The sequence below is a fragment of the Engystomops pustulosus genome, chromosome 9 (assembly GCF_040894005.1).
Source record: "Engystomops pustulosus chromosome 9, aEngPut4.maternal, whole genome shotgun sequence".
In the NCBI taxonomy this organism is placed as follows: Eukaryota; Metazoa; Chordata; class Amphibia; order Anura; family Leptodactylidae; genus Engystomops; species Engystomops pustulosus.
This window is the reverse complement of record NC_092419.1, coordinates 68520621-68542195: the sequence shown is the minus strand read 5'-3', so window position 1 is coordinate 68542195 and position 21575 is coordinate 68520621. Positions and strand designations below refer to the sequence as shown.

Below are 21575 nucleotides of genomic sequence, written 5' to 3'. Positions count from 1 at the left end.
TACTATCTCATAGAGAAACTAACACAATTTTCAGGTTCAAAAAGGTCAACAGAACTTGGGATTCCCAGCCAGTCTCCCATGCTGGTACTTGCCAAGCCTTAAGCTGCATTGCTGCTGCGATCTGACGAGAGCAGGCACATTCAGCTTAGAATGGCCGTTGACAGCAGCTGTTCAATTTGAACCTTCTTTTACTATCTCATAGAGAAACTAACACAATTTTCAGGTTCAAAAAGGTCAACGGAACTTGGGATTCCCAGCCAGTCTCCCATGCTGGTACTTGCCAAGCCTTAAGCTGCATTGCTGCTGCGATCTGACGAGAGCAGGCACATTCAGCTTAAAATGGCTGTTGACAGCAGCTGTTCAATTTGAACCTTCTTTTACTATCTCATAGAGAAACTAACACAATTTTCAGGTTCAAAAAGGTCAACAGAACTTGGGATTTCCAGCCAGTCTCGCATGCTGGTACTTGCCAAGCCTTAAGCTGCATTGCTGCTGCGATCTGACGAGAGCACGCACATTCAGCTTAGAATGGCCGTTGACAGCAGCTGTTCAATTTGAACCTTCTTTTACTATCTTATAGAGAAACTAACACAATTTTCAGGTTCAAAAAGGTCAACGGAACTTGGGATTCCCAGCCAGTCTCCCATGCTGGTACTTGCCAAGCCTTAAGCTGCATTGCTGCTGCGATCTGACGAGAGCAGGCACATTCAGCTTAGAATGGCCGTTGACAGCAGCTGTTCAATTTGAACCTTCTTTTACTATCTCATAGAGAAACTAACACAATTTTCAGGTTCAAAAAGGTCAACGGAACTTGGGATTCGCAGCCAGTCTCCCATGCCGGTACTTGTCAAGCCTTAAGCCGCATCGCTGCTGCGATCCGACAAGAGCACGCACATTCAGCTTAGAATGGCCGTTGACAGCAGCTGTTCAGTTTGAACCTTCTTTTACTATCTCATAGAGAAAGTAACACAATTTTCAGGTTCAAAAAGGTCAACGGAACTTGGGATTCCCAGCCAGTCTCCCATGCTGGTACTTGCCAAGCCTTAAGCTGCATTGCTGATGCGATCTGACGAGAGCAGGCACATTCAGCTTAGAATGGCCGTTGACAGCAGCTGTTCAATTTGAACCTTCTTTTACTATCTCATAGAGAAACTAACACAATTTTCAGGTTCAAAAAGGTCAACAGAACTTGGGATTCCCAGCCAGTCTCCCATGCTGGTACTTGCCAAGCCTTAAGCTGCATTGCTGATGCGATCTGACGAGAGCAGGCACATTCAGCTTAGAATGGCCGTTGACAGCAGCTGTTCAATTTGAACCTTCTTTTACTATCTCATAGAGAAACTAACACAATTTTCAGGTTCAAAAAGGTCAACGGAACTTGGGATTCCCAGCCAGTCTCCCATGCTGGTACTTGCCAAGCCTTAAGCTGCATTGCTGATGCGATCTGACGAGAGCAGGCACATTCAGCTTAGAATGGCCGTTGACAGCAGCTGTTCAATTTGAACCTTCTTTTACTATCTCATAGAGAAACTAACACAATTTTCAGGTTCAAAAAGGTCAACAGAACTTGGGATTCCCAGCCAGTCTCCCATGCTGGTACTTGCCAAGCCTTAAGCTGCATTGCTGATGCGATCTGACGAGAGCAGGCACATTCAGCTTAGAATGGCCGTTGACAGCAGCTATTCAATTTGAACCTTCTTTTACTATCTCATAGAGAAACTAACACAATTTTCAGGTTCAAAAAGTTCAACGGAACTTGGGATTCCCAGCCAGTCTCCCATGCTGGTACTTGCCAAGCCTTAAGCTGCATTGCTGCTGCGATCTGACGAGAGCAGGCACATTAAGCTTAGAATGGCCGTTGACAGCAGCTGTTCAATTTGAACCTTCTTTTACTATCTCATAGAGAAACTAACACAATTTTCAGGTTCAAAAAGGTCAACGGAACTTGGGATTCCCAGCCAGTCTCCCATGCTGGTACTTGCCAAGCCTTAAGCTGCATTGCTGCTGCGATCTGACGAGAGCAGGCACATTCAGCTTAGAATGGCCGTTGACAGCAGCTGTTCAATTTGAACCTTCTTTTACTATCTCATAGAGAAACTAACACAATTTTCAGGTTCAAAAAGGTCAACAGAACTTGGGATTCCCAGCCAGTCTCCCATGCTGGTACTTGCCAAGCCTTAAGCTGCATTGCTGCTGCGATCTGTCGAGAGCAGGCACATTCAGCTTAGAATGGCCGTTGACAGCAGCTGTTCAATTTGAACCTTCTTTTACTATCTCATAGAGAAACTAACACAATTTTCAGGTTCAGAAAGGTTAACGGAACTTGGGATTCCCAGCCAGTCTCCCATGCTGGTACTTGCCAAGCCTTAAGCTGCATTGCTGCTGCGATCTGACGAGAGCAGGCACATTCAGCTTAGAATGGCCGTTGACAGCAGCTGTTCAGTTTGAACCTTCTTTTACTATCTCATAGAGAAACTAACACAATTTTCAGGTTCAAAAAGGTCAACGGAACTTGGGATTCCCAGCCAGTCTCCCATGCTGGTACTTGCCAAGCCTTAAGCTGCATTGCTGCTGCGATCTGACGAGAGCAGGCACATTCAGCTTAGAATGGCCGTTGACAGCAGCTGTTCAATTTGAACCTTCTTTTACCATCTTTGACAGAGAAACTAACAATTTTCAGGTTCAAAAAGGTCAACAGAACTTGGGATTCCCAGCCAGTCTCCCATGCTGGTACTTGCCAAGCCTTAAGCTGCATTGTTGCTGCGATCTGACGAGAGCAGGCACATTCAGCTTAGAATGGCCGTTGACAGCAGCTGTTCAATTTTAACCTTCTTTTACTATCTCATAGAGAAACTAACACAATTTTCAGGTTCAAAAAGGTCAACGGAACTTGGGATTCGCAGCCAGTCTCCCATGCCGGTACTTGTCAAGCCTTAAGCCGCATCGCTGCTGCGATCCGACAAGAGCACGCACATTCAGCTTAGAATGGCCGTTTACAGCAGCTGTTCAATTTGAACCTTCTTTTACTATCTCATAGAGAAAGTAACACAATTTTCAGGTTCAAAAAGGTCAACGGAACTTGGGATTCCCAGCCAGTCTCCCATGCTGGTACTTGCCAAGCCTTAAGCTGCATTGCTGATGCAATCTGACGAGAGCAGGCACATTCAGCTTAGAATGGCCGTTGACAGCAGCTGTTCAATTTGAACCTTCTTTTACTATCTCATAGAGAAACTAACACAATTTTCAGGTTCAAAAAGGTCAACAGAACTTGGGATTCCCAGCCAGTCTCCCATGCTGGTACTTGCCAAGCCTTAAGCTGCATTGCTGCTGCGATCTGACGAGAGCAGGCACATTCAGCTAAGAATGGCCGTTGACAGCAGCTGTTCAATTTGAACCTTCTTTTACTATCTCATAGAGAAACTAACACAATTTTCAGGTTCAAAAAGGTCAACGGAACTTGGGATTCCCAGCCAGTCTCCCATGCTGGTACTTGCCAAGCCTTAAGCTGCATTGCTGCTGCGATCTGACGAGAGCAGGCACATTCAGCTTAGAATGGCCGTTGACAGCAGCTATTCAATTTGAACCTTCTTTTACCATCTTTGACAGAGAAACTAACAATTTTCAGGTTCAAAAAGGTCAACGGAACTTGGGATTCCCAGCCAGTCTCCCATGCTGGTACTTGCCAAGCCTTAAGCTGCATTGCTGCTGTGATCTGACGAGAGCAGGCACATTCAGCTTAGAATGGCCGTTGACAGCAGCTGCCTAATTTCTACTTTCTTTCACTATCTCATAGAGAAAGTAACACAATTTTCAGGTTCAAAAAGGTCAACGGAACTTGGGATTCCCAGCCAGTCTCCCATGCTGGTACTTGCCAAGCCTTAAGCTGCATTGCTGCTGCGATCTGACGAGAGCAGGCACATTCAGCTTAGAATGGCCGTTGACAGCAGCTGTTCAATTTGAACCTTCTTTTACTATCTCATAGAGAAACTAACACAATTTTCAGGTTCAAAAAGGTCAACGGAACTTGGGATTCCCAGCCAGTCTCCCATGCTGGTACTTGCCAAGCCTTAAGCTGCATTGCTGCTGCGATCTGACGAGAGCAGGCACATTCAGCTAAGAATGGCCGTTGACAGCAGCTGTTCAATTTGAACCTTCTTTTACTATCTCATAGAGAAACTAACACAATTTTCAGGTTCAAAAAGGTCAACAGAACTTGGGATTTCCAGCCAGTCTCGCATGCTGGTACTTGCCAAGCCTTAAGCTGCATTGCTGCTGCGATCTGACGAGAGCACGCACATTCAGCTTAGAATGGCCGTTGACAGCAGCTGTTCAATTTGAACCTTCTTTTACTATCTTATAGAGAAACTAACACAATTTTCAGGTTCAAAAAGGTCAATGGAACTTGGGATTCCCAGCCAGTCTCCCATGCTGGTACTTGCCAAGCCTTAAGCTGCATTGCTGCTGCGATCTGACGAGAGCAGGCACATTCAGCTTAGAATGGCCGTTGACAGCAGCTGTTCAATTTGAACCTTCTTTTACTATCTCATAGAGAAACTAACACAATTTTCAGGTTCAAAAAGGTCAACAGAACTTGGGATTCCCAGCCAGTCTCCCATGCTGGTACTTGCCAAGCCTTAAGCTGCATTGCTGATGCAATCTGACGAGAGCAGGCACATTCAGCTTAGAATGGCCGTTGACAGCAGCTGTTCAATTTGAACCTTCTTTTACTATCTCATAGAGAAACTAACACAATTTTCAGGTTCAAAAAGGTCAACGGAACTTGGGATTCCCAGCCAGTCTCCCATGCTGGTACTTGCCAAGCCTTAAGCTGCATTGATGCTGCGATCTGACGAGAGCAGGCACATTAAGCTTAGAATGGCCGTTGACAGCAGCTTTTTAATTTGAACCTTCTTTTACTATGTCATAGAGAAACTAACACAATTTTCAGGTTCAAAAAGGTCAACGGAACTTGGGATTCCCAGCCAGTCTCCCATGCTGGTACTTGCCAAGCCTTAAGCTGCATTGATGCTGCGATCTGACGAGAGCAGGCACATTCAGCTTAGAATGGCCGTTGACAGCAGCTGTTCAGTTTGAACCTTCTTTTACTATCTCATAGAGAAACTAACACAATTTTCAGGTTCAAAAAGGTCAACGGAACTTGGGATTCCCAGCCAGTCTCCCATGCTGGTACTTGCCAAGCCTTAAGCTGCATTGATGCTGCGATCTGACGAGAGCAGGCACATTCAGCTTAGAATGGCCGTTGACAGCAGCTGTTCAGTTTGAACCTTCTTTTACTATCTCATAGAGAAACTAACACAATTTTCAGGTTCAAAAAGGTCAACGGAACTTGGGATTCGCAGCCAGTCTCCCATGCCGGTACTTGTCAAGCCTTAAGCCGCATCGCTGCTGCGATCCGACAAGAGCACGCACATTCAGCTTAGAATGGCCGTTGACAGCAGCTGTTCAGTTTGAACCTTCTTTTACTATCTCATAGAGAAAGTAACACAATTTTCAGGTTCAAAAAGGTCAACGGAACTTGGGATTCCCAGCCAGTCTCCCATGCTGGTACTTGCCAAGCCTTAAGCTGCATTGCTGATGCGATCTGACGAGAGCAGGCACATTCAGCTTAGAATGGCCGTTGACAGCAGCTGTTCAATTTGAACCTTCTTTTACTATCTCATAGAGAAACTAACACAATTTTCAGGTTCAAAAAGGTCAACGGAACTTGGGATTCCCAGCCAGTCTCCCATGCTGGTACTTGCCAAGCCTTAAGCTGCATTGCTGCTGCGATCTGACGAGAGCAGGCACATTCAGCTAAGAATGGCCGTTGACAGCAGCTGTTCAATTTGAACCTTCTTTTACTATCTCATAGAGAAACTAACACAATTTTCAGGTTCAAAAAGGTCAACAGAACTTGGGATTCCCAGCCAGTCTCCCATGCTGGTACTTGCCAAGCCTTAAGCTGCATTGCTGCTGCGATCTGACGAGAGCACGCACATTCAGCTTAGAATGGCCGTTGACAGCAGCTGTTCAATTTGAACCTTCTTTTACTATCTCATAGAGAAACTAACACAATTTTCAGGTTCAAAAAGGTCAACGGAACTTGGGATTCCCAGCCAGTCTCCCATGCTGGTACTTGCCAAGCCTTAAGCTGCATTGCTGCTGCGATCTGACGAGAGCAGGCACATTCAGCTTAGAATGGCCGTTGACAGCAGCTGCCTAATTTCTACTTTCTTTCACTATCTCATAGAGAAAGTAACACAATTTTCAGGTTCAAAAAGGTCAACGGAACTTGGGATTCCCAGCCAGTCTCCCATGCTGGTACTTGCCAAGCCTTAAGCTGCATTGCTGCTGCGATCTGACGAGAGCAGGCACATTCAGCTTAGAATGGCCGTTGACAGCAGCTGCCTAATTTCTACTTTCTTTCACTATCTCATAGAGAAAGTAACACAATTTTCAGGTTCAAAAAGGTCAACGGAACTTGGGATTCCCAGCCAGTCTCCCATGCTGGTACTTGCCAAGCCTTAAGCTGCATTGCTGCTGCGATCTGACGAGAGCAGGCACATTCAGCTTAGAATGGCCGTTGACAGCAGCTGTTCAATTTGAACCTTCTTTTACTATCTCATAGAGAAAGTAACACAATTTTCAGGTTCAAAAAGGTCAACAGAACTTGGGATTCCCAGCCAGTCTCCCATGCTGGTACTTGCCAAGCCTTAAGCTGCATTGCTGCTGCGATCTGACGAGAGCAGGCACATTCAGCTTAGAATGGCCGTTGACAGCAGCTGTTCAATTTGAACCTTCTTTTACTATCTCATAGAGAAACTAACACAATTTTCAGGTTCAAAAAGGTCAACGGAACTTGGGATTCCCAGCCAGTCTCCCATGCTGGTACTTGCCAAGCCTTAAGCTGCATTGCTGCTGCGATCTGACGAGAGCAGGCACATTCAGCTTAGAATGGCCGTTGACAGCAGCTATTCAATTTGAACCTTCTTTTACCATCTTTGACAGAGAAACTAACAATTTTCAGGTTCAAAAAGGTCAACGGAACTTGGGATTCCCAGCCAGTCTCCCATGCTGGTACTTGCCAAGCCTTAAGCTGCATTGCTGCTGCGATCTGACGAGAGCAGGCACATTCAGCTTAGAATGGCCGTTGACAGCAGCTGCCTAATTTCTACTTTCTTTCACTATCTCATAGAGAAAGTAACACAATTTTCAGGTTCAAAAAGGTCAACGGAACTTGGGATTCCCAGCCAGTCTCCCATGCTGGTACTTGCCAAGCCTTAAGCTGCATTGCTGCTGCGATCTGACGAGAGCAGGCACATTCAGCTTAGAATGGCCGTTGACAGCAGCTATTCAATTTGAACCTTCTTTTACTATCTCATAGAGAAACTAACACAATTTTCAGGTTCAAAAAGGTCAACGGAACTTGGGATTCCCAGCCAGTCTCCCATGCTGGTACTTGCCAAGCCTTAAGCTGCATTGCTGCTGCGATCTGACGAGAGCAGGCACATTCAGCTAAGAATGGCCGTTGACAGCAGCTGTTCAATTTGAACCTTCTTTTACTATCTCATAGAGAAACTAACACAATTTTCAGGTTCAAAAAGGTCAACAGAACTTGGGATTTCCAGCCAGTCTCGCATGCTGGTACTTGCCAAGCCTTAAGCTGCATTGCTGCTGCGATCTGACGAGAGCACGCACATTCAGCTTAGAATGGCCGTTGACAGCAGCTGTTCAATTTGAACCTTCTTTTACTATCTTATAGAGAAACTAACACAATTTTCAGGTTCAAAAAGGTCAACGGAACTTGGGATTCCCAGCCAGTCTCCCATGCTGGTACTTGCCAAGCCTTAAGCTGCATTGCTGCTGCGATCTGACGAGAGCAGGCACATTCAGCTTAGAATGGCCGTTGACAGCAGCTGTTCAATTTGAACCTTCTTTTACTATCTCATAGAGAAACTAACACAATTTTCAGGTTCAAAAAGGTCAACAGAACTTGGGATTCCCAGCCAGTCTCCCATGCTGGTACTTGCCAAGCCTTAAGCTTCATTGCTGATGCAATCTGACGAGAGCAGGCACATTCAGCTTAGAATGGCCGTTGACAGCAGCTGTTCAATTTGAACCTTCTTTTACTATCTCATAGAGAAACTAACACAATTTTCAGGTTCAAAAAGGTCAACGGAACTTGGGATTCCCAGCCAGTCTCCCATGCTGGTACTTGCCAAGCCTTAAGCTGCATTGCTGCTGCGATCTGACGAGAGCAGGCACATTCAGCTTAGAATGGCCGTTGACAGCAGCTGCCTAATTTCTACTTTCTTTCACTATCTCATAGAGAAAGTAACACAATTTTCAGGTTCAAAAAGGTCAACGGAACTTGGGATTCCCAGCCAGTCTCCCATGCTGGTACTTGCCAAGCCTTAAGCTGCATTGCTGCTGCGATCTGACGAGAGCAGGCACATTCAGCTTAGAATGGCCGTTGACAGCAGCTGCCTAATTTCTACTTTCTTTCACTATCTCATAGAGAAAGTAACACAATTTTCAGGTTCAAAAAGGTCAACGGAACTTGGGATTCCCAGCCAGTCTCCCATGCTGGTACTTGCCAAGCCTTAAGCTGCATTGCTGCTGCGATCTGACGAGAGCAGGCACATTCAGCTTAGAATGGCCGTTGACAGCAGCTGTTCAATTTGAACCTTCTTTTACTATCTCATAGAGAAAGTAACACAATTTTCAGGTTCAAAAAGGTCAACAGAACTTGGGATTCCCAGCCAGTCTCCCATGCTGGTACTTGCCAAGCCTTAAGCTGCATTGCTGCTGCGATCTGACGAGAGCAGGCACATTCAGCTTAGAATGGCCGTTGACAGCAGCTGTTCAATTTGAACCTTCTTTTACTATCTCATAGAGAAACTAACACAATTTTCAGGTTCAAAAAGGTCAACGGAACTTGGGATTCCCAGCCAGTCTCCCATGCTGGTACTTGCCAAGCCTTAAGCTGCATTGCTGCTGCGATCTGACGAGAGCAGGCACATTCAGCTTAGAATGGCCGTTGACAGCAGCTATTCAATTTGAACCTTCTTTTACCATCTTTGACAGAGAAACTAACAATTTTCAGGTTCAAAAAGGTCAACGGAACTTGGGATTCCCAGCCAGTCTCCCATGCTGGTACTTGCCAAGCCTTAAGCTGCATTGCTGCTGCGATCTGACGAGAGCAGGCACATTCAGCTTAGAATGGCCGTTGACAGCAGCTGCCTAATTTCTACTTTCTTTCACTATCTCATAGAGAAAGTAACACAATTTTCAGGTTCAAAAAGGTCAACGGAACTTGGGATTCCCAGCCAGTCTCCCATGCTGGTACTTGCCAAGCCTTAAGCTGCATTGCTGCTGCGATCTGACGAGAGCAGGCACATTCAGCTTAGAATGGCCGTTGACAGCAGCTGTTCAATTTGAACCTTCTTTTACTATCTCATAGAGAAACTAACACAATTTTCAGGTTCAAAAAGGTCAACGGAACTTGGGATTCCCAGCCAGTCTCCCATGCTGGTACTTGCCAAGCCTTAAGCTGCATTGCTGCTGCGATCTGACGAGAGCAGGCACATTCAGCTAAGAATGGCCGTTGACAGCAGCTGTTCAATTTGAACCTTCTTTTACTATCTCATAGAGAAACTAACACAATTTTCAGGTTCAAAAAGGTCAACAGAACTTGGGATTTCCAGCCAGTCTCGCATGCTGGTACTTGCCAAGCCTTAAGCTGCATTGCTGCTGCGATCTGACGAGAGCACGCACATTCAGCTTAGAATGGCCGTTGACAGCAGCTGTTCAATTTGAACCTTCTTTTACTATCTTATAGAGAAACTAACACAATTTTCAGGTTCAAAAAGGTCAACGGAACTTGGGATTCCCAGCCAGTCTCCCATGCTGGTACTTGCCAAGCCTTAAGCTGCATTGCTGCTGCGATCTGACGAGAGCAGGCACATTCAGCTTAGAATGGCCGTTGACAGCAGCTGTTCAATTTGAACCTTCTTTTACTATCTCATAGAGAAACTAACACAATTTTCAGGTTCAAAAAGGTCAACAGAACTTGGGATTCCCAGCCAGTCTCCCATGCTGGTACTTGCCAAGCCTTAAGCTTCATTGCTGATGCAATCTGACGAGAGCAGGCACATTCAGCTTAGAATGGCCGTTGACAGCAGCTGTTCAATTTGAACCTTCTTTTACTATCTCATAGAGAAACTAACACAATTTTCAGGTTCAAAAAGGTCAACGGAACTTGGGATTCCCAGCCAGACTCCCATGCTGGTACTTGCCAAGCCTTAAGCTGCATTGATGCTGCGATCTGACGAGAGCAGGCACATTAAGCTTAGAATGGCCGTTGACAGCAGCTTTTTAATTTGAACCTTCTTTTACTATGTCATAGAGAAACTAACACAATTTTCAGGTTCAAAAAGGTCAACGGAACTTGGGATTCCCAGCCAGTCTCCCATGCTGGTACTTGCCAAGCCTTAAGCTGCATTGATGCTGCGATCTGACGAGAGCAGGCACATTCAGCTTAGAATGGCCGTTGACAGCAGCTGTTCAGTTTGAACCTTCTTTTACTATCTCATAGAGAAACTAACACAATTTTCAGGTTCAAAAAGGTCAACGGAACTTGGGATTCGCAGCCAGTCTCCCATGCCGGTACTTGTCAAGCCTTAAGCCGCATCGCTGCTGCGATCCGACAAGAGCACGCACATTCAGCTTAGAATGGCCGTTGACAGCAGCTGTTCAGTTTGAACCTTCTTTTACTATCTCATAGAGAAAGTAACACAATTTTCAGGTTCAAAAAGGTCAACGGAACTTGGGATTCCCAGCCAGTCTCCCATGCTGGTACTTGCCAAGCCTTAAGCTGCATTGCTGATGCGATCTGACGAGAGCAGGCACATTCAGCTAAAAATGGCCGTTGACAGCAGCTGTTCAATTTGAACCTTCTTTTACTATCTCATAGAGAAACTAACACAATTTTCAGGTTCAAAAAGGTCAACAGAACTTGGGATTCCCAGCCAGTCTCCCATGCTGGTACTTGCCAAGCCTTAAGCTGCATTGCTGCTGCGATCTGACGAGAGCAGGCACATTCAGCTTAGAATGGCCGTTGACAGCAGCTGTTCAATTTGAACCTTCTTTTACTATCTCATAGAGAAACTAACACAATTTTCAGGTTCAAAAAGGTCAACGGAACTTGGGATTCCCAGCCAGTCTCCCATGCTGGTACTTGCCAAGCCTTAAGCTGCATTGCTGCTGCGATCTGACGAGAGCAGGCACATTCAGCTTAGAATGGCCGTTGACAGCAGCTATTCAATTTGAACCTTCTTTTACCATCTTTGACAGAGAAACTAACAATTTTCAGGTTCAAAAAGGTCAACGGAACTTGGGATTCCCAGCCAGTCTCCCATGCTGGTACTTGCCAAGCCTTAAGCTGCATTGCTGCTGCGATCTGACGAGAGCAGGCACATTCAGCTTAGAATGGCCGTAGACAGCAGCTATTCAATTTGAACCTTCTTTTACCATCTTTGACAGAGAAACTAACAATTTTCAGGTTCAAAAAGGTCAACGGAACTTGGGATTCCCAGCCAGTCTCCCATGCTGGTACTTGCCAAGCCTTAAGCTGCATTGCTGCTGCGATCTGACGAGAGCAGGCACATTCAGCTTAGAATGGCCGTTGACAGCAGCTGTTCAATTTGAACCTTCTTTTACTATCTCATAGAGAAACTAACACAATTTTCAGGTTCAAAAAGGTCAACGGAACTTGGGATTCCCAGCCAGTCTCCCATGCTGGTACTTGCCAAGCCTTAAGCTGCATTGCTGCTGCGATTTGACGAGAGCAGGCACATTCAGCTAAGAATGGCCGTTGACAGCAGCTGTTCAATTTGAACCTTCTTTTACTATCTCATAGAGAAACTAACACAATTTTCAGGTTCAAAAAGGTCAACGGAACTTGGGATTCCCAGCCAGTCTCCCATGCTGGTACTTGCCAAGCCTTAAGCTGCATTGCTGCTGCGATCTGACGAGAGCAGGCACATTCAGCTTAGAATGGCCGTTGACAGCAGCTGTTCAATTTGAACCTTCTTTTACTATCTCATAGAGAAAATAACACAATTTTCAGGTTCAAAAAGGTCAACGGAACTTGGGATTCCTAGCCAGTCTCCAATGCTGGTACTTGCCAAGCCTTAAGCTGCATTGCTGCTGCGATCTGACGAGAGCAGGCACATTCAGCTTAGAATGGCCGTTGACAGCAGCTGTTCAATTTGAACCTTCTTTTACTATCTCATAGAGAAACTAACACAATTTTCAGGTTCAAAAAGGTCAACGGAACTTGGGATTCCCAGCCAGTCTCACATGCTGGTACTTGCCAAGCCTTAAGCTGCATTGCTGCTGCGATTTGACGAGAGCAGGCACATTCAGCTAAGAATGGCCGTTGACAGCAGCTGTTCAATTTGAACCTTCTTTTACTATCTCATAGAGAAACTAACACAATTTTCAGGTTCAAAAAGGTCAACAGAACTTGGGATTCCCAGCCAGTCTCCCATGCTGGTACTTGCCGAGCCTTAAGCTGCATTGCTGCTGCGATTTGACGAGAGCAGGCACATTCAGCTAAGAATGGCCGTTGACAGCAGCTGTTCAATTTGAACCTTCTTTTACTATCTCATAGAGAAACTAACACAATTTTCAGGTTCAAAAAGGTCAACAGAACTTGGGATTCCCAGCCAGTCTCCCATGCTGGTACTTGCCAAGCCTTAAGCTGCATTGCTGCTGCGATCTGACGAGAGCAGGCACATTCAGCTTAGAATGGCCGTTGACAGCAGCTGTTCAATTTGAACCTTCTTTTACTATCTCATAGAGAAACTAACACAATTTTCAGGTTCAAAAAGGTCAACAGAACTTGGGATTCCCAGCCAGTCTCCCATGCTGGTACTTGCCAAGCCTTAAGCTGCATTGCTGCTGCGATCTGACGAGAGCAGGCACATTCAGCTTAGAATGGCCGTTGAGAGCAGCTATTCAATTTGAACCTTCTTTTACCATCTTTGACAGAGAAACTAACAATTTTCAGGTTCAAAAAGGTCAACGGAACTTGGGATTCCCAGCCAGTCTCCCATGCTGGTACTTGCCAAGCCTTAAGCTGCATTGCTGCTGCGATCTGACGAGAGCAGGCACATTCAGCTTAGAATGGCCGTTGACAGCAGCTGTTCAATTTGAACCTTCTTTTACTATCTCATAGAGAAACTAACACAATTTTCAGGTTCAAAAAGGTCAATGGAACTTGGGATTCCCAGCCAGTCTCCCATGCTGGTACTTGCCAAGCCTTAAGCTGCATTGCTGCTGCGATTTGACGAGAGCAGTCACATTCAGCTAAGAATGGCCGTTGACAGCAGCTGTTCAATTTGAACCTTCTTTTACTATCTCATAGAGAAACTAACACAATTTTCAGGTTCAAAAAGGTCAACAGAACTTGGGATTCCCAGCCAGTCTCCCATGCTGGTACTTGCCAAGCCTTAAGCTGCATTGCTGCTGCGATCTGACGAGAGCAGGCACATTCAGCTTAGAATGGCCGTTGACAGCAGCTGTTCAATTTGAACCTTCTTTTACTATCTCATAGAGAAAATAACACAATTTTCAGGTTCAAAAAGGTCAACGGAACTTGGGATTCCTAGCCAGTCTCCAATGCTGGTACTTGCCAAGCCTTAAGCTGCATTGCTGCTGCGATCTGACGAGAGCAGGCACATTCAGCTTAGAATGGCCGTTGACAGCAGCTGTTCAATTTGAACCTTCTTTTACTATCTCATAGAGAAACTAACACAATTTTCAGGTTCAAAAAGGTCAACAGAACTTGGGATTCCCAGCCAGTCTCCCATGCTGGTACTTGCCAAGCCTTAAGCTGCATTGCTGCTGCGATCTGACGAGAGCAGGCACATTCAGCTTAGAATGGCCGTTGACCGCAGCTGTTCAATTTGAACCTTCTTTTACTATCTTATAGAGAAACTAACACAATTTTCAGGTTCAAAAAGGTCAACGGAACTTGGGATTCCCAGCCAGTCTCCCATGCTGGTACTTGCCAAGCCTTAAGCTGCATTGCTGCTGCGATCTGACGAGAGCAGGCACATTCAGCTTAGAATGGCCGTTGACAGCAGCTGTTCAATTTGAACCTTCTTTTACTATCTCATAGAGAAACTAACACAATTTTCAGGTTCAAAAAGGTCAACAGAACTTGGGATTCCCAGCCAGTCTCCCATGCTGGTACTTGCCAAGACTTAAGCTGCATTGCTGCTGCGATCTGACGAGAGCAGGCACATTCAGCTTAGAATGGCCGTTGACAGCAGCTATTCAATTTGAACCTTCTTTTACCATCTTTGACAGAGAAACTAACAATTTTCAGGTTCAAAAAGGTCAACGGAACTTGGGATTCCCAGCCAGTCTCCCATGCTGGTACTTGCCAAGCCTTAAGCTGCATTGCTGCTGCGATCTGACGAGAGCAGGCACATTCAGCTTAGAATGGCCGTTGACAGCAGCTATTCAATTTGAACCTTCTTTTACCATCTTTGACAGAGAAACTAACAATTTTCAGGTTCAAAAAGGTCAACGGAACTTGGGATTCCCAGCCAGTCTCCCATGCTGGTACTTGCCAAGCCTTAAGCTGCATTGCTGCTGCGATCTGACGAGAGCAGGCACATTCAGCTTAGAATGGCCGTTGACAGCAGCTGTTCAATTTGAACCTTCTTTTACTATCTCATAGAGAAACTAACACAATTTTCAGGTTCAAAAAGGTCAACGGAACTTGGGATTCCCAGCCAGTCTCCCATGCTGGTACTTGCCAAGCCTTAAGCTGCATTGCTGCTGCGATTTGACGAGAGCAGGCACATTCAGCTAAGAATGGCCGTTGACAGCAGCTGTTCAATTTGAACCTTCTTTTACTATCTCATAGAGAAACTAACACAATTTTCAGGTTCAAAAAGGTCAACAGAACTTGGGATTCCCAGCCAGTCTCCCATGCTGGTACTTGCCAAGCCTTAAGCTGCATTGCTGCTGCGATCTGACGAGAGCAGGCACATTCAGCTTAGAATGGCCGTTGACAGCAGCTGTTCAATTTGAACCTTCTTTTACTATCTTATAGAGAAACTAACACAATTTTCAGGTTCAAAAAGGTCAACGGAACTTGGGATTCCCAGCCAGTCTCCCATGCTGGTACTTGCCAAGCCTTAAGCTGCATTGCTGCTGCGATCTGACGAGAGCAGGCACATTCAGCTTAGAATGGCCGTTGACAGCAGCTGTTCAATTTGAACCTTCTTTTACTATCTCATAGAGAAACTAACACAATTTTCAGGTTCAAAAAGGTCAACAGAACTTGGGATTCCCAGCCAGTCTCTCATGCTGGTACTTGCCAAGCCTTAAGCCGCATCGCTGCTGCGATCCGACAAGAGCACGCACATTCAGCTTAGAATGGCCGTTGACAGCAGCTGTTCAGTTTGAACCTTCTTTTACTATCTCATAGAGAAAGTAACACAATTTTCAGGTTCAAAAAGGTCAACGGAACTTGGGATTCCCAGCCAGTCTCCCATGCTGGTACTTGCCAAGCCTTAAGCTGCATTGCTGATGCGATCTGACGAGAGCAGGCACATTCAGCTTAGAATGGCCGTTGACAGCAGCTGTTCAATTTGAACCTTCTTTTACTATCTCATAGAGAAACTAACACAATTTTCAGGATCAAAATGGGCAACGGATCTTGGGATTCCCAGCCAGTCTCCCATGCTGGTACTTGCCAAGCCTTAAGCTGCATTGCTGCTGCGATCTGACGAGAGCAGGCACATTCAGCTAAGAATGGCCGTTGACAGCAGCTGTTCAATTTGAACCTTCTTTTACTATCTCATAGAGAAACTAACACAATTTTCAGGTTCAAAAAGGTCAACAGAACTTGGGATTCCCAGCCAGTCTCCCATGCTGGTACTTGCCAAGCCTTAAGCTGCATTGCTGCTGCGATCTGACGAGAGCAGGCACATTCAGCTTAGAATGGCCGTTGACAGCAGCTGTTCAATTTGAACCTTCTTTTACTATCTCATAGAGAAACTAACACAATTTTCAGGTTCAAAAAGGTCAACGGAACTTGGGATTCCCAGCCAGTCTCCCATGCTGGTACTTGCCAAGCCTTAAGCTGCATTGCTGCTGCGATCTGACGAGAGCAGGCACATTCAGCTAAGAATGGCCGTTGACAGCAGCTGTTCAATTTGAACCTTCTTTTACTATCTCATAGAGAAACTAACACAATTTTCAGGTTCAAAAAGGTCAACAGAACTTGGGATTCCCAGCCAGTCTCCCATGCTGGTACTTGCCAAGCCTTAAGCTGCATTGCTGCTGCAATTTGACGAGAGCAGGCACATTCAGCTGAGAATAGCCGTTGACAGCAGCTGTTCAATTTGAACCTTCTTTTACTATCTCATAGAGAAACTAACACAATTTTCAGGTTCAAAAAGGTCAACGGAACTTGGGATTCCCAGCCAGTCTCCCATGCTGGTACTTGCCAAGCCTTAAGCTGCATTGCTGCTGCGATCTGACGAGAGCAGGCACATTCAGCTTAGAATGGCCGTTGACAGCAGCTGTTCAGTTTGAACCTTCTTTTACTATCTCATAGAGAAACTAACACAATTTTCAGGTTCAAAAAGGTCAACGGAACTTGGGATTCCCAGCCAGTCTCCCATGCTGGTACTTGCCAAGCCTTAAGCTGCATTGCTGCTGCGATCTGACGAGAGCAGGCACATTCAGCTAAGAATGGCCGTTGACAGCAGCTGTTCAATTTGAACCTTCTTTTACTATCTCATAGAGAAACTAACACAATTTTCAGGTTCAAAAAGGTCAACAGAACTTGGGATTCCCAGCCAGTCTCCCATGCTGGTACTTGCCAAGCCTTAAGCTGCATTGCTGCTGCGATCTGACGAGAGCAGGCACATTCAGCTTAGAATGGCCGTTGACAGCAGCTGTTCAATTTGAACCTTCTTTTACTATCTCATAGAGAAACTAACACAATTTTCAGGTTCAAAAAGGTCAACGGAACTTGGGATTCCCAGCCAGTCTCCCATGCTGGTACTTGCCAAGCCTTAAGCTGCATTGCTGCTGCGATCTGACGAGAGCACGCACATTCAGCTTAGAATGGCCGTTGACAGCAGCTGTTCAGTTTGAACCTTCTTTTACTATCTCATAGAGAAACTAACACAATTTTCAGGTTCAAAAAGGTCAACGGAACTTGGGATTCCCAGCCAGTCTCCCATGCTGGTACTTGCCAAGCCTTAAGCTGCATTGCTGCTGCGATCTGATGAGAGCAGGCACATTCAGCTTAGAATGGCCGTTGACAGCAGCTATTCAATTTGAACCTTCTTTTACTATCTCATAGAGAAACAAACACAATTTTCAGGTTCAAAAAGGTCAACGGAACTTGGGATTCCCAGCCAGTCTCGCAAGCTGGTACTTGCCAAGCCTTAAGCTGCATTGCTGCTGCGATCTGACGAGAGCACGCACATTCAGCTTAGAATGGCCGTTGACAGCAGCTGTTCAATTTGAACCTTCTTTTACTATCTTATAGAGAAACTAACACAATTTTCAGGTTCAAAAAGGTCAACGGAACTTGGGATTCCCAGCCAGTCTCCCATGCTGGTACTTGCCAAGCCTTAAGCTGCATTGCTGCTGCGATCTGACGAGAGCAGGCACATTCAGCTTAGAATGGCCGTTGACAGCAGCTGTTCAATTTGAACCTTCTTTTACTATCTCATAGAGAAACTAACACAATTTTCAGGTTCAAAAAGGTCAACAGAACTTGGGATTCCCAGCCAGTCTCCCATGCTGGTACTTGCCAAGCCTTAAGCTGCATTGATGCTGCGATCTGACGAGAGCAGGCACATTAAGCTTAGAATGGCCGTTGACAGCAGCTTTTTAATTTGAACCTTCTTTTACTATCTCATAGAGAAACTAACACAATTTTCAGGTTCAAAAAGGTCAACGGAACTTGGGATTCCCAGCCAGTCTCCCATGCTGGTACTTGCCAAGCCTTAAGCTGCATTGATGCTGCGATCTGACGAGAGCAGGCACATTCAGCTTAGAATGGCCGTTGACAGCAGCTGTTCAGTTTGAACCTTCTTTTACTATCTCATAGAGAAACTAACACAATTTTCAGGTTCAAAAAGGTCAACGGAACTTGGGATTCGCAGCCAGTCTCCCATGCCGGTACTTGTCAAGCCTTAAGCCGCATCGCTGCTGCGATCCGACAAGAGCACGCACATTCAGCTTAGAATGGCCGTTGACAGCAGCTGTTCAGTTTGAACCTTCTTTTACTATCTCATAGAGAAAGTAACACAATTTTCAGGTTCAAAAAGGTCAACGGAACTTGGGATTCCCAGCCAGTCTCCCATGCTGGTACTTGCCAAGCCTTAAGCTGCATTGCTGATGCGATCTGACGAGAGCAGGCACATTCAGCTTAGAATGGCCGTTGACAGCAGCTGTTCAATTTGAACCTTCTTTTACTATCTCATAGAGAAACTAACACAATTTTCAGGTTCAAAAAGGTCAACGGAACTTGGGATTCCCAGCCAGTCTCCCATGCTGGTACTTGCCAAGCCTTAAGCTGCATTGCTGCTGCGATCTGACGAGAGCAGGCACATTCAGCTTAGAATGGCCGTTGACAGCAGCTGTTCAATTTGAACCTTCTTTTACTATCTCATAGAGAAACTAACACAATTTTCAGGTTCAAAAAGGTCAACAGAACTTGGGATTCCCAGCCAGTCTCCCATGCTGGTACTTGCCAAGCCTTAAGCTGCATTGCTGATGCGATCTGACGAGAGCAGGCACATTCAGCTTAGAATGGCCGTTGACAGCAGCTGTTCAATTTGAACCTTCTTTTACTATCTCATAGAGAAACTAACACAATTTTCAGGTTCAAAAAGGTCAACGGAACTTGGGATTCCCAGCCAGTCTCCCATGCTGGTACTTGCCAAGCCTTAAGCTGCATTGCTGATGCGATCTGACGAGAGCAGGCACATTCAGCTTAGAATGGCCGTTGACAGCAGCTGTTCAATTTGAACCTTCTTTTACTATCTCATAGAGAAACTAACACAATTTTCAGGTTCAAAAAGGTCAACAGAACTTGGGATTCCCAGCCAGTCTCCCATGCTGGTACTTGCCAAGCCTTAAGCTGCATTGCTGATGCGATCTGACGAGAGCAGGCACATTCAGCTTAGAATGGCCGTTGACAGCAGCTATTCAATTTGAACCTTCTTTTACTATCTCATAGAGAAACTAACACAATTTTCAGGTTCAAAAAGTTCAACGGAACTTGGGATTCCCAGCCAGTCTCCCATGCTGGTACTTGCCAAGCCTTAAGCTGCATTGCTGCTGCGATCTGACGAGAGCAGGCACATTCAGCTTAGAATGGCCGTTGACAGCAGCTGTTCAATTTGAACCTTCTTTTACTATCTCATAGAGAAACTAACACAATTTTCAGGTTCAAAAAGGTCAACGGAACTTGGGATTCCCAGCCAGTCTCCCATGCTGGTACTTGCCAAGCCTTAAGCTGCATTGCTGCTGCGATCTGACGAGAGCAGGCACATTCAGCTTAGAATGGCCGTTGACAGCAGCTGTTCAATTTGAACCTTCTTTTACTATCTCATAGAGAAACTAACACAATTTTCAGGTTCAAAAAGGTCAACAGAACTTGGGATTCCCAGCCAGTCTCCCATGCTGGTACTTGCCAAGCCTTAAGCTGCATTGCTGCTGCGATCTGTCGAGAGCAGGCACATTCAGCTTAGAATGGCCGTTGACAGCAGCTGTTCAATTTGAACCTTCTTTTACTATCTCATAGAGAAACTAACACAATTTTCAGGTTCAAAAAGGTTAACAGAATTCGGGATTCCCAGCCAGTCTCCCATGCTGGTACTTGCCAAGCCTTAAGCTGCATTGCTGCTGCGATCTGACGAGAGCAGGCACATTCAGCTTAGAATGGCCGTTGACAGCAGCTGTTCAGTTTGAACCTTCTTTTACTATCTCATAGAGAAACTAACACAATTTTCAGGTTCAAAAAGGTCAACGGAACTTGGGATTCCCAGCCAGTCTCCCATGCTGGTACTTGCCAAGCCTTAAGCTGCATTGCTGCTGCGATCTGACGAGAGCAGGCACATTCAGCTTAGAATGGCCGTTGACAGCAGCTGTTCAATTTGAACCTTCTTTTACCATCTTTGACAGAGAAACTAACAATTTTCAGGTTCAAAAAGGTCAACAGAACTTGGGATTCCCAGCCAGTCTCCCATGCTGGTACTTGCCAAGCCTTAAGCTGCATTGTTGCTGCGATCTGACGAGAGCAGGCACATTCAGCTTAGAATGGCCGTTGACAGCAGCTGTTCAATTTTAACCTTCTTTTACTATCTCATAGAGAAACTAACACAATTTTCAGGTTCAAAAAGGTCAACGGAACTTGGGATTCGCAGCCAGTCTCCCATGCCGGTACTTGTCAAGCCTTAAGCCGCATCGCTGCTGCGATCCGACAAGAGCACGCACATTCAGCTTAGAATGGCCGTTTACAGCAGCTGTTCAATTTGAACCTTCTTTTACTATCTCATAGAGAAAGTAACACAATTTTCAGGTTCAAAAAGGTCAACGGAACTTGGGATTCCCAGCCAGTCTCCCATGCTGGTACTTGCCAAGCCTTAAGCTGCATTGCTGATGCAATCTGACGAGAGCAGGCACATTCAGCTTAGAATGGCCGTTGACAGCAGCTGTTCAATTTGAACCTTCTTTTACTATCTCATAGAGAAACTAACACAATTTTCAGGTTCAAAAAGGTCAACGGAACTTGGGATTCCCAGCCAGTCTCCCATGCTGGTACTTGCCAAGCCTTAAGCTGCATTGCTGCTGCGATCTGACGAGAGCAGGCACATTCAGCTTAGAATGGCCGTTGACAGCAGCTATTCAATTTGAACCTTCTTTTACCATCTTTGACAGAGAAACTAACAATTTTCAGGTTCAAAAAGGTCAACGGAACTTGGGATTCCCAGCCAGTCTCCCATGCTGGTACTTGCCAAGCCTTAAGCTGCATTGCTGCTGCGATCTGACGAGAGCAGGCACATTCAGCTTAGAATGGCCGTTGACAGCAGCTGCCTAATTTCTACTTTCTTTCACTATCTCATAGAGAAAGTAACACAATTTTCAGGTTCAAAAAGGTCAACGGAACTTGGGATTCCCAGCCAGTCTCCCATGCTGGTACTTGCCAAGCCTTAAGCTGCATTGCTGCTGCGATCTGACGAGAGCAGGCACATTCAGCTTAGAATGGCCGTTGACAGCAGCTGTTCAATTTGAACCTTCTTTTACTATCTCATAGAGAAACTAACACAATTTTCAGGTTCAAAAAGGTCAACGGAACTTGGGATTCCCAGCCAGTCTCCCATGCTGGTACTTGCCAAGCCTTAAGCTGCATTGCTGCTGCGATCTGACGAGAGCAGGCACATTCAGCTAAGAATGGCCGTTGACAGCAGCTGTTCAATTTGAACCTTCTTTTACTATCTCATAGAGAAACGAACACAATT

At 45.6% G+C, this 21575-nt stretch overlaps 96 pseudogenes; all 96 read right to left on the bottom strand.

Moving 5' to 3' along the window:
• Positions 1–43: 43 nt before the first annotated feature.
• Positions 44–162, bottom strand: LOC140081025 (5S ribosomal RNA; annotated as a pseudogene).
• A 70-nt stretch (positions 163–232) lies between these two features.
• Positions 233–351, bottom strand: LOC140096062 (5S ribosomal RNA; annotated as a pseudogene).
• Positions 352–610: 259 nt separating this feature from the next.
• LOC140101122 (5S ribosomal RNA) lies at positions 611–729 on the bottom strand (annotated as a pseudogene).
• Positions 730–988: 259 nt separating this feature from the next.
• LOC140091271 (5S ribosomal RNA) lies at positions 989–1107 on the bottom strand (annotated as a pseudogene).
• A 70-nt stretch (positions 1108–1177) lies between these two features.
• LOC140092620 (5S ribosomal RNA) lies at positions 1178–1296 on the bottom strand (annotated as a pseudogene).
• A 70-nt stretch (positions 1297–1366) lies between these two features.
• Positions 1367–1485, bottom strand: LOC140091270 (5S ribosomal RNA; annotated as a pseudogene).
• A 70-nt stretch (positions 1486–1555) lies between these two features.
• On the bottom strand, positions 1556–1674 carry LOC140092619 (5S ribosomal RNA; annotated as a pseudogene).
• A 70-nt stretch (positions 1675–1744) lies between these two features.
• LOC140092894 (5S ribosomal RNA) lies at positions 1745–1863 on the bottom strand (annotated as a pseudogene).
• Positions 1864–1933: 70 nt separating this feature from the next.
• Positions 1934–2052, bottom strand: LOC140101121 (5S ribosomal RNA; annotated as a pseudogene).
• Positions 2053–2122: 70 nt separating this feature from the next.
• On the bottom strand, positions 2123–2241 carry LOC140090009 (5S ribosomal RNA; annotated as a pseudogene).
• A 70-nt stretch (positions 2242–2311) lies between these two features.
• Positions 2312–2430, bottom strand: LOC140086664 (5S ribosomal RNA; annotated as a pseudogene).
• Positions 2431–2500: 70 nt separating this feature from the next.
• LOC140101120 (5S ribosomal RNA) lies at positions 2501–2619 on the bottom strand (annotated as a pseudogene).
• A 70-nt stretch (positions 2620–2689) lies between these two features.
• LOC140078553 (5S ribosomal RNA) lies at positions 2690–2808 on the bottom strand (annotated as a pseudogene).
• A 259-nt stretch (positions 2809–3067) lies between these two features.
• Positions 3068–3186, bottom strand: LOC140097700 (5S ribosomal RNA; annotated as a pseudogene).
• A 70-nt stretch (positions 3187–3256) lies between these two features.
• Positions 3257–3375, bottom strand: LOC140082966 (5S ribosomal RNA; annotated as a pseudogene).
• Positions 3376–3445: 70 nt separating this feature from the next.
• LOC140101119 (5S ribosomal RNA) lies at positions 3446–3564 on the bottom strand (annotated as a pseudogene).
• A 70-nt stretch (positions 3565–3634) lies between these two features.
• LOC140088009 (5S ribosomal RNA) lies at positions 3635–3753 on the bottom strand (annotated as a pseudogene).
• Positions 3754–3823: 70 nt separating this feature from the next.
• On the bottom strand, positions 3824–3942 carry LOC140101118 (5S ribosomal RNA; annotated as a pseudogene).
• A 70-nt stretch (positions 3943–4012) lies between these two features.
• Positions 4013–4131, bottom strand: LOC140081706 (5S ribosomal RNA; annotated as a pseudogene).
• Positions 4132–4390: 259 nt separating this feature from the next.
• Positions 4391–4509, bottom strand: LOC140087954 (5S ribosomal RNA; annotated as a pseudogene).
• A 70-nt stretch (positions 4510–4579) lies between these two features.
• LOC140098500 (5S ribosomal RNA) lies at positions 4580–4698 on the bottom strand (annotated as a pseudogene).
• Positions 4699–4768: 70 nt separating this feature from the next.
• Positions 4769–4887, bottom strand: LOC140089978 (5S ribosomal RNA; annotated as a pseudogene).
• Positions 4888–4957: 70 nt separating this feature from the next.
• LOC140084443 (5S ribosomal RNA) lies at positions 4958–5076 on the bottom strand (annotated as a pseudogene).
• Positions 5077–5146: 70 nt separating this feature from the next.
• Positions 5147–5265, bottom strand: LOC140084442 (5S ribosomal RNA; annotated as a pseudogene).
• A 259-nt stretch (positions 5266–5524) lies between these two features.
• LOC140091268 (5S ribosomal RNA) lies at positions 5525–5643 on the bottom strand (annotated as a pseudogene).
• A 70-nt stretch (positions 5644–5713) lies between these two features.
• LOC140081705 (5S ribosomal RNA) lies at positions 5714–5832 on the bottom strand (annotated as a pseudogene).
• A 70-nt stretch (positions 5833–5902) lies between these two features.
• On the bottom strand, positions 5903–6021 carry LOC140089892 (5S ribosomal RNA; annotated as a pseudogene).
• Positions 6022–6091: 70 nt separating this feature from the next.
• On the bottom strand, positions 6092–6210 carry LOC140101117 (5S ribosomal RNA; annotated as a pseudogene).
• Positions 6211–6280: 70 nt separating this feature from the next.
• LOC140101114 (5S ribosomal RNA) lies at positions 6281–6399 on the bottom strand (annotated as a pseudogene).
• A 70-nt stretch (positions 6400–6469) lies between these two features.
• Positions 6470–6588, bottom strand: LOC140101113 (5S ribosomal RNA; annotated as a pseudogene).
• A 70-nt stretch (positions 6589–6658) lies between these two features.
• Positions 6659–6777, bottom strand: LOC140081024 (5S ribosomal RNA; annotated as a pseudogene).
• A 70-nt stretch (positions 6778–6847) lies between these two features.
• Positions 6848–6966, bottom strand: LOC140101112 (5S ribosomal RNA; annotated as a pseudogene).
• Positions 6967–7036: 70 nt separating this feature from the next.
• LOC140101111 (5S ribosomal RNA) lies at positions 7037–7155 on the bottom strand (annotated as a pseudogene).
• A 70-nt stretch (positions 7156–7225) lies between these two features.
• Positions 7226–7344, bottom strand: LOC140101110 (5S ribosomal RNA; annotated as a pseudogene).
• A 70-nt stretch (positions 7345–7414) lies between these two features.
• Positions 7415–7533, bottom strand: LOC140081703 (5S ribosomal RNA; annotated as a pseudogene).
• Positions 7534–7792: 259 nt separating this feature from the next.
• Positions 7793–7911, bottom strand: LOC140101109 (5S ribosomal RNA; annotated as a pseudogene).
• A 259-nt stretch (positions 7912–8170) lies between these two features.
• LOC140101108 (5S ribosomal RNA) lies at positions 8171–8289 on the bottom strand (annotated as a pseudogene).
• Positions 8290–8359: 70 nt separating this feature from the next.
• LOC140101107 (5S ribosomal RNA) lies at positions 8360–8478 on the bottom strand (annotated as a pseudogene).
• A 70-nt stretch (positions 8479–8548) lies between these two features.
• On the bottom strand, positions 8549–8667 carry LOC140101106 (5S ribosomal RNA; annotated as a pseudogene).
• A 70-nt stretch (positions 8668–8737) lies between these two features.
• Positions 8738–8856, bottom strand: LOC140081022 (5S ribosomal RNA; annotated as a pseudogene).
• A 70-nt stretch (positions 8857–8926) lies between these two features.
• On the bottom strand, positions 8927–9045 carry LOC140101104 (5S ribosomal RNA; annotated as a pseudogene).
• Positions 9046–9115: 70 nt separating this feature from the next.
• Positions 9116–9234, bottom strand: LOC140101102 (5S ribosomal RNA; annotated as a pseudogene).
• Positions 9235–9304: 70 nt separating this feature from the next.
• On the bottom strand, positions 9305–9423 carry LOC140101101 (5S ribosomal RNA; annotated as a pseudogene).
• Positions 9424–9493: 70 nt separating this feature from the next.
• LOC140081702 (5S ribosomal RNA) lies at positions 9494–9612 on the bottom strand (annotated as a pseudogene).
• A 259-nt stretch (positions 9613–9871) lies between these two features.
• On the bottom strand, positions 9872–9990 carry LOC140101100 (5S ribosomal RNA; annotated as a pseudogene).
• Positions 9991–10249: 259 nt separating this feature from the next.
• LOC140095250 (5S ribosomal RNA) lies at positions 10250–10368 on the bottom strand (annotated as a pseudogene).
• A 70-nt stretch (positions 10369–10438) lies between these two features.
• On the bottom strand, positions 10439–10557 carry LOC140084441 (5S ribosomal RNA; annotated as a pseudogene).
• Positions 10558–10816: 259 nt separating this feature from the next.
• On the bottom strand, positions 10817–10935 carry LOC140098033 (5S ribosomal RNA; annotated as a pseudogene).
• Positions 10936–11005: 70 nt separating this feature from the next.
• Positions 11006–11124, bottom strand: LOC140081021 (5S ribosomal RNA; annotated as a pseudogene).
• A 70-nt stretch (positions 11125–11194) lies between these two features.
• Positions 11195–11313, bottom strand: LOC140101099 (5S ribosomal RNA; annotated as a pseudogene).
• A 70-nt stretch (positions 11314–11383) lies between these two features.
• On the bottom strand, positions 11384–11502 carry LOC140083521 (5S ribosomal RNA; annotated as a pseudogene).
• A 70-nt stretch (positions 11503–11572) lies between these two features.
• Positions 11573–11691, bottom strand: LOC140101098 (5S ribosomal RNA; annotated as a pseudogene).
• Positions 11692–11761: 70 nt separating this feature from the next.
• On the bottom strand, positions 11762–11880 carry LOC140093990 (5S ribosomal RNA; annotated as a pseudogene).
• A 70-nt stretch (positions 11881–11950) lies between these two features.
• On the bottom strand, positions 11951–12069 carry LOC140101096 (5S ribosomal RNA; annotated as a pseudogene).
• A 70-nt stretch (positions 12070–12139) lies between these two features.
• Positions 12140–12258, bottom strand: LOC140091226 (5S ribosomal RNA; annotated as a pseudogene).
• A 259-nt stretch (positions 12259–12517) lies between these two features.
• On the bottom strand, positions 12518–12636 carry LOC140096204 (5S ribosomal RNA; annotated as a pseudogene).
• A 70-nt stretch (positions 12637–12706) lies between these two features.
• LOC140081020 (5S ribosomal RNA) lies at positions 12707–12825 on the bottom strand (annotated as a pseudogene).
• Positions 12826–12895: 70 nt separating this feature from the next.
• LOC140090612 (5S ribosomal RNA) lies at positions 12896–13014 on the bottom strand (annotated as a pseudogene).
• A 70-nt stretch (positions 13015–13084) lies between these two features.
• On the bottom strand, positions 13085–13203 carry LOC140101095 (5S ribosomal RNA; annotated as a pseudogene).
• A 259-nt stretch (positions 13204–13462) lies between these two features.
• Positions 13463–13581, bottom strand: LOC140081019 (5S ribosomal RNA; annotated as a pseudogene).
• A 70-nt stretch (positions 13582–13651) lies between these two features.
• On the bottom strand, positions 13652–13770 carry LOC140091225 (5S ribosomal RNA; annotated as a pseudogene).
• A 70-nt stretch (positions 13771–13840) lies between these two features.
• LOC140081018 (5S ribosomal RNA) lies at positions 13841–13959 on the bottom strand (annotated as a pseudogene).
• A 70-nt stretch (positions 13960–14029) lies between these two features.
• On the bottom strand, positions 14030–14148 carry LOC140101093 (5S ribosomal RNA; annotated as a pseudogene).
• Positions 14149–14218: 70 nt separating this feature from the next.
• Positions 14219–14337, bottom strand: LOC140090345 (5S ribosomal RNA; annotated as a pseudogene).
• A 70-nt stretch (positions 14338–14407) lies between these two features.
• On the bottom strand, positions 14408–14526 carry LOC140101092 (5S ribosomal RNA; annotated as a pseudogene).
• Positions 14527–14596: 70 nt separating this feature from the next.
• LOC140101091 (5S ribosomal RNA) lies at positions 14597–14715 on the bottom strand (annotated as a pseudogene).
• Positions 14716–14785: 70 nt separating this feature from the next.
• On the bottom strand, positions 14786–14904 carry LOC140093988 (5S ribosomal RNA; annotated as a pseudogene).
• Positions 14905–14974: 70 nt separating this feature from the next.
• On the bottom strand, positions 14975–15093 carry LOC140081017 (5S ribosomal RNA; annotated as a pseudogene).
• A 70-nt stretch (positions 15094–15163) lies between these two features.
• LOC140101089 (5S ribosomal RNA) lies at positions 15164–15282 on the bottom strand (annotated as a pseudogene).
• Positions 15283–15541: 259 nt separating this feature from the next.
• LOC140091267 (5S ribosomal RNA) lies at positions 15542–15660 on the bottom strand (annotated as a pseudogene).
• Positions 15661–15730: 70 nt separating this feature from the next.
• Positions 15731–15849, bottom strand: LOC140094711 (5S ribosomal RNA; annotated as a pseudogene).
• Positions 15850–15919: 70 nt separating this feature from the next.
• On the bottom strand, positions 15920–16038 carry LOC140081016 (5S ribosomal RNA; annotated as a pseudogene).
• A 70-nt stretch (positions 16039–16108) lies between these two features.
• Positions 16109–16227, bottom strand: LOC140081701 (5S ribosomal RNA; annotated as a pseudogene).
• A 259-nt stretch (positions 16228–16486) lies between these two features.
• LOC140101088 (5S ribosomal RNA) lies at positions 16487–16605 on the bottom strand (annotated as a pseudogene).
• Positions 16606–16675: 70 nt separating this feature from the next.
• Positions 16676–16794, bottom strand: LOC140081700 (5S ribosomal RNA; annotated as a pseudogene).
• A 70-nt stretch (positions 16795–16864) lies between these two features.
• LOC140081015 (5S ribosomal RNA) lies at positions 16865–16983 on the bottom strand (annotated as a pseudogene).
• A 70-nt stretch (positions 16984–17053) lies between these two features.
• LOC140087367 (5S ribosomal RNA) lies at positions 17054–17172 on the bottom strand (annotated as a pseudogene).
• A 70-nt stretch (positions 17173–17242) lies between these two features.
• LOC140101176 (5S ribosomal RNA) lies at positions 17243–17361 on the bottom strand (annotated as a pseudogene).
• A 259-nt stretch (positions 17362–17620) lies between these two features.
• On the bottom strand, positions 17621–17739 carry LOC140101087 (5S ribosomal RNA; annotated as a pseudogene).
• Positions 17740–17809: 70 nt separating this feature from the next.
• Positions 17810–17928, bottom strand: LOC140091781 (5S ribosomal RNA; annotated as a pseudogene).
• A 70-nt stretch (positions 17929–17998) lies between these two features.
• Positions 17999–18117, bottom strand: LOC140084440 (5S ribosomal RNA; annotated as a pseudogene).
• Positions 18118–18376: 259 nt separating this feature from the next.
• On the bottom strand, positions 18377–18495 carry LOC140091266 (5S ribosomal RNA; annotated as a pseudogene).
• Positions 18496–18565: 70 nt separating this feature from the next.
• Positions 18566–18684, bottom strand: LOC140101086 (5S ribosomal RNA; annotated as a pseudogene).
• A 70-nt stretch (positions 18685–18754) lies between these two features.
• LOC140092618 (5S ribosomal RNA) lies at positions 18755–18873 on the bottom strand (annotated as a pseudogene).
• A 70-nt stretch (positions 18874–18943) lies between these two features.
• LOC140091264 (5S ribosomal RNA) lies at positions 18944–19062 on the bottom strand (annotated as a pseudogene).
• A 70-nt stretch (positions 19063–19132) lies between these two features.
• LOC140092616 (5S ribosomal RNA) lies at positions 19133–19251 on the bottom strand (annotated as a pseudogene).
• A 70-nt stretch (positions 19252–19321) lies between these two features.
• On the bottom strand, positions 19322–19440 carry LOC140087025 (5S ribosomal RNA; annotated as a pseudogene).
• Positions 19441–19510: 70 nt separating this feature from the next.
• Positions 19511–19629, bottom strand: LOC140101085 (5S ribosomal RNA; annotated as a pseudogene).
• A 70-nt stretch (positions 19630–19699) lies between these two features.
• Positions 19700–19818, bottom strand: LOC140090008 (5S ribosomal RNA; annotated as a pseudogene).
• Positions 19819–20077: 259 nt separating this feature from the next.
• On the bottom strand, positions 20078–20196 carry LOC140101084 (5S ribosomal RNA; annotated as a pseudogene).
• Positions 20197–20266: 70 nt separating this feature from the next.
• LOC140078552 (5S ribosomal RNA) lies at positions 20267–20385 on the bottom strand (annotated as a pseudogene).
• A 259-nt stretch (positions 20386–20644) lies between these two features.
• LOC140097699 (5S ribosomal RNA) lies at positions 20645–20763 on the bottom strand (annotated as a pseudogene).
• Positions 20764–20833: 70 nt separating this feature from the next.
• LOC140101082 (5S ribosomal RNA) lies at positions 20834–20952 on the bottom strand (annotated as a pseudogene).
• Positions 20953–21022: 70 nt separating this feature from the next.
• LOC140101081 (5S ribosomal RNA) lies at positions 21023–21141 on the bottom strand (annotated as a pseudogene).
• A 70-nt stretch (positions 21142–21211) lies between these two features.
• On the bottom strand, positions 21212–21330 carry LOC140101080 (5S ribosomal RNA; annotated as a pseudogene).
• A 70-nt stretch (positions 21331–21400) lies between these two features.
• LOC140081699 (5S ribosomal RNA) lies at positions 21401–21519 on the bottom strand (annotated as a pseudogene).
• Between the last annotated feature and the right edge of the window lie 56 nt (positions 21520–21575).